At 38.3% G+C, this 6,188-nt stretch overlaps 1 pseudogene; it reads right to left on the bottom strand.

Moving 5' to 3' along the window:
• Positions 1-4,813: 4,813 nt before the first annotated feature.
• On the bottom strand, positions 4,814-5,745 carry LOC119536522 (annotated as a pseudogene).
• Positions 5,746-6,188: the final 443 nt, after the last annotated feature.

Genomic DNA, 6,188 nt, shown 5'->3' on the forward strand with positions numbered 1-6,188 from the left:
GCATGGTAGAATTTCATGCTTCACTACATAGATGTTATAGATGTTATTAAAGTGTCACATGCATCTTACAGTGTGTATTAGTCAAGGTGCTCTGGAGGAACAGAACTGAAAGTATATATATGAAAATATTATGAGATTTGTTATAGGAATTGGCTACTTGACTGCAGGGATTGGCAAGTCCTGATTCTGAAGGGTGGACCACAATTTGGGAACTCTGAATAAGGGGAAGCTGACTGGCTGAAGTAAAGATGGAAAGTATTCTTTCTGACTGCTGAATTTCTTACTTTAAGGCTTTCAGCTGGTTGGATGAAACTTCTCTCATTGCTGAAGGTAATCTCCTTTATTGATTGTAGATGTAATCAGCTATAATCACAGTCAATTGTCTAATGATTTAAATACACTCACAGTAACAATCAGGTCAGTGCATGCTTGAGGAAGCAACTGGACACCATAATCTAGCCCTTGGCCCACAAACTTAAACATTGCACAGCAGATGGCATCTTCAAATATGGTAAATGTGGTTGCTATACAAAATACTTGAAACTCCATCTCTGTGTCTCTCTTCATAAAATGTGAGAGCAATTCGTTTGGTATCAAATGGTTTTATTGTTGATTAATCAATTACACATGAAATTTCAAAATGGTGTTCTATTAGACCTTTACTTCAGATTCAAGGGCTATATCCTAGTCCAAACAGAGTCCATAAAGTGGTGACAATTGGAACTGGCTTCTCTAGCCAAGCCCATGTATACTCAAAATTTGTGCCTATGTGTAGTGCTCATTCCTAGGTCCTAGGGAGACGCATGTGGCCACACTCTCTTGGTTGGAAGAGAGGGTCTCCTCACCCCTGTTCCCTTCTTCCAGCATTTACCTTTCTCTTCCTTTCCCTCTTTGGCTCCTATGGACTCTTCATCTCCAACTGAAGCATCACCCTTGCACTAGTTTCATATTGCTGATAATTTAATACAAACAGATAAGCTATCGAGGGTAATCTCAATGTTATGGGAATGCTTAGGAATGATTATGGTTTGCGAATTTTCTTGGGTATGGTAGGAACATGTTGGAAGCAAAATAGTTATTTTAAGTTATTTGTTTTTCTTATTCCTTTGTTTTGCTTTGTTTGAATTGTGTGTGTGTGTGTGTTTTTAATTTTTTGGTAAAGTTTAAAAAAAGCTGTTTCATTTAAAAAATTATCTTCAAAGTAGTTACTTTAGGTTATTTGGTTTTCCTTATGCCTTTATTGGATTATGGTTTGTTAATTTTCTTGGGGTATGGTAGGAACATGTTGGAAGGAATGTAGTTATTTTAGGTTTTTTGCTTTTCTTAATCCTTTGTTTTGTTTTATTTGAAATGTGTTTTTTTGTTGTTTGTTTTTTAATTAATGAAGTTAAAAAAAAAGACTGTGACTTCCATCTTGCCGGCATACTCTCTTTTGCTCTCTTGCTTGCTCACCCTAGATGAAGTAAGATGCCATGTTGGAGGGGCCATCTGACAAGGAACTGTGTGCAGCCTCCAGCCCACACCTGGGCAGAAAGCCAGTAATGAACTTAGACCCTCTGTACAATAGCTTGTGAGGAAATGAATCTGGACAATGATCTTGTGATTTAACTTGGAAGCACATCCTTCCCCATTTGAGCCTTTAGATGAGATGGTAGTCCCCAGCTGACACCTCGATTGTAGTCGTGTGAGATCCCCTAAAGCAGAAGCCTTGGCAAGCTGTGCCTAGATTTGTGACTCACAGAAACTATGAGATAATACAAATTTGCTGTTTAAGCTCCCAAGTTTTGGAGTAATTTGTTATGCAGCAATTGATAACTAGTATACTATACTCAACTAATACCCTATTTTTTTTTTTAATAAGAGCTATGGTGACAGCATTCTTATTCAGACTTGTAAGACAAACAGTGGAACACAAACAACAACAACAACAACAAAACTCATCAGATCCATCCAGGATAGTGCTTTGTTTGGGAATTTCATGGATGCTTTAATATGGTTCCTATGGTAACTGCTATACTAGCATCTTAGAAATCAGGGTGTAACAATGTGAATGTCTTTGAATTTCTCAAAGTTCTCAAAGTTGAGAATGAGAGGATCACTGCAAAACTGAAAAGTTTGTTCATGTAGATGCATTTATTTGCTTATGAAAAATACTGTAGAAATTTAAAGCCACCCTTTCTTACATAGCAAAAAAATCACAGATGGTAGGACCAAGTATTATGTGATCCATGTAGGTTAAGCTAGAATCAGTTTAATTTCTAATAGTTCCCTGAGAAAATGTCTCTACCTTAAGAAAAATATAGATTAATACAAGCAATTAATTATAGATTAATACAAGTTGAAAGAGAAGTAAATTTAATGACTGCTCTTCTGAATTCAATTGCTTTCCCACTCTGGGTGTGATCAGGTTGTTTTGCGTGTGTAAATAGTCTAAGGCAGCTTCATGGGAAATGAGACAGCTTTTTATGGGTTACCATCATTTTGACTCCTACACTTGGGAACACACACTCTGATTATGCATATCTTTGGTGATTTAAAATTCTGCCTCAGTCATAAAGACCCTACTCGAGGGAGAGCCAACAATGAGGCAGGAAAAGAAAGGAATCACTGCAAAAAGTATGGAGGGTCTGAAGAACAAAGATACCAGAGCAAAGATGGAAACAGGTAGTAAATGCTGATTCAGCAGCTGCATTAGGTCCAGACGAAGAAAAATTTATGTCTTAATTGGAATTTTAATGCTTGGGAAAATACTTCTAATATTTAATATGGCTTATATTAAGAAATAATTCAGAATAATTTTAAGTGGTGGGAATAGAATAGAGTGCTAGAAACAGAAATCAAAAAGAAGATATATTTTTTACAAGAGCTTCCACATTAAAAACCTTTTGTTTAGGACTAGTCTATGGCAAGCACAGGAATAAGTGAGGACTGTCTTCTATGAAGGATACCTCTTGGCCAACCTGTTCTTGATACTCTACTCCATTTTTCTGTATTTTGGGATGTGACCTCCTTGTCTGCTGTCATCCTAATCCCCAAGATTCCCTTGAGCACCTTCCCTTTCCTTTAAATCAAATTTCCTATCTGCATATCTCCTTCATTTCCTTCATTGGTTCTTTGTCAGTCTAAAAATCTAGTAGCCCTTCTAGCAAATGTTTCTATGTATTAAGAGAATCCTTTTAGAAACACTATCTTAGGCCTTGTAATCTAACCCAAATTTGATTTCTTAGCAGAGTCATACAAGTTGTAGAAGAGATTACTAGAGTTCACCATTTTTCATGTTATCCTCTTCTTTTTAAGGACACAGCTAGATTATATTCTTCAGACTCCCTTGAAGTTAGGTGGGGCCATGTGACTAATTTTTGGCCGATGGATTCTGATCAGAAGTGACACACACCACTTCCAGGCATGGCCCATAAAGACCACATCCTCCATAGAATCCTTCATTCTCTTTCCCTTTCTCCATTCCCTGGGTAAGTGGAGAGGATGGAGAGATTCTAGAGAAAGATGGAGCCCAAGATAGAAAGGACATGCATCTGAGCAACTGCAAGGAATAATTCCTTCTTTCTACAGACCACTACTGACCTGTGACATGTGCAGAAAATAAACTTTTATTGTGGTTACTGAGATTTTGGGAGTTTTTGTTACAGTGGTTGGCCTGCTTGAATTAGTACATAAGTACCTGCTGCTCTATCTTGAACTTTCTGATAATGAAAGAGGTAGAACAGTAAAGTTCATTGATCCCAGCGAAATATCAGCTGGACTGTTAGATAAACCTTCTCCTAGAGCCATTTCCATCCCTTTCACTGCACAGTCTAGCAAATTCTCATATTCACTGATTAAACTGTCATGGTTTTTCCTACCATTGCTCTACCTTCTTGTGGATTTATTGGAAAGTATAATGGAGTGGAGAAAATGCAGGAAAAATGAGAAACTTGGGCCTGGCAGGTCTGTGATTAGGGTAATCCTGCTACATAATGGGGAATCAGTTGATTTCCATGGGCATGCTTAGCATCTGACTCTGCTCAAGCTTTTCAAAATTCACTTGAACTGAACCCAGCTTCTCCCCATTAGTGTTATTTCATTATGAATACTCCCACTAATAGCATTGGCTCCTCCCCTGTGATCTTAAAGTGATTTGGGGTTGGTTTCTCTCCAAATGAAATTAAGATTGATGCTTTCTCTCCAATTTGAATTGCTCAGAGGGCACAAATGCATTCATTGTTTCCCAACTTCCTTTTAAATATTAACTACTGGTATTCACGCTGTGAGTGTACTACTTGGTGACTACACTGAACTCACTGCTGCACAAATGTGGCATACCACACACCATTTTCTTCCTCTGCTATACTGTTTTCTTTGCTTAGAATGGCCTTCTCTGTCTTTTTTCCCTTGAAAAGGTCTACTCACTGTCAAATGTCTTTTGAAGTTCCCAAGTAAGGTGCCTACAATGTTTTGCCAGCACATTGTTCATATATTTATTAAAACATTTATTAAAACATTGAACAAACGTCTCTAGAGCAGTATGTGTATTGATTTTGTGCAGCAATCTGAAGCCTAGCATATGGGATCTGCTCCACAAATATTTGTGGAATAATTAATTTAAAGTAAGTAGTGAAATACATAAATGAGTCTCACCTGAAAGCAGTTTCACCCACATGGTCCCTAGTACATACTGTAGGACCAATCTCTTTTATGACTCCCAGTAGACATAGATGCCCATTTGTTTTTGGTCTTAAGGTGATTTTTTCTTATTTTGAGAAAATGAAATTAAAGTCTGCCTTTAAATTTTGGTGCCATCCCACTCATCACAAAATTAAATCCTTTCAGAATGCCCGAATCATATCTTTAGCTTCCTCATGGCTGATTTCATTTCCTGATTTCTTACAGTGTAGATCATGGGATTGAGCAAAGGGGAGATGACAGTGGAGGTAACAGAGATGGCCTTATCTGTGGGGAGGGCAGTGAAGGGCCTGGCATAGACATAGATGCAGGGCACAAAATGCAGGGTCACCACAGTGATGTGGGAGGTGCAGGTGGAGATGGCTTTCTTCCTACCCTCACCAGCATGAGATCTCAACATCCTCAAGATGACTGTGTAAGAGATGAGGAGAAAGAACATAAACCAACTGCATAATCCATTATTGGAAATCATCAGGTGCTCCAGAGTTATGGTGTCAGTGCAGGCAAGTTAGAGGACCTGGGGGACATCACAGTAGAAAGTGTCAAGAACATTGGGCCCACAGAAGGGGAGGGGCAGCAAAAGGGAAATCTGCACAATGGAATGGACAAACCCCCCCACCCATGAGGCCACTACCAGGTTAGTACATCGTCCTTTATTCATGATGATCATATAGTGGAGGGGTTTTGAAATGACTAAGTAACGATCAAATGCCATGACAGAGAGAGAAAGAACATCTGCTCCCCCAGAAGGTGGAAGAAGAACATCTGAGCAACACAGCCATGGAAGGAGATTGTCTTTGTCTTTGATAGAAGATCAACCAGGATCTTAGGAGCTGTGATGGAGGAAAAGCAGATGTCAAGAACAGATAGATTACAGAGCAGGAAGTACATGGGAGTGTGAAGCTGAGACTCACAGGTAACTGTAACCATGATGAGGATGTTTCCCATCAGAGTTGTCATGTACACCAAAAATATGAAGACAAATAAGATCCAGCTTAGCTCTCGAGACTGGGTAATACCGAGAAAGATAAATTCTTTCACTCGAGTGTAATTTCCCTGATCCATAGGAACAGAGATCAAAATGCAGTTAAAGAATGTGTGATGAAATCTAGTGTTCCTTTCGATTTTCAACTCAAGAGGAGGTTCTTCTTTTTCTACACTAGCATCATGCAGGCAATTCAGTGTACTGCCATCAGATGGGTGATGACCCAGGTTTTTCATTTAGTCATCCAAGCAGCCAGGTTCCACCCTTATGGCCACTGAAACAGAGATTATAGTAATGAAGTTATTTAATTGTACTTTTACTGTAATATCTGTACTTAAAGTACTAAATAATAAGCATAAATTGGTTTATATTAATATTAAGAATTTCTGTTCACAAAAGACACCATTAGGAGAATTAAAAGGTAACCCAGAAGTGGGAGAAGATATTTACAATATATGTATCTGTGATATATATATTACATCCAATATATAGAGAACTTCTACAAATCAATAAAAAAGACAGA

The sequence above is a fragment of the Choloepus didactylus genome, chromosome 6 (genome assembly GCF_015220235.1).
Source record: "Choloepus didactylus isolate mChoDid1 chromosome 6, mChoDid1.pri, whole genome shotgun sequence".
NCBI classification, from domain to species: Eukaryota; Metazoa; Chordata; class Mammalia; order Pilosa; family Megalonychidae; genus Choloepus; species Choloepus didactylus.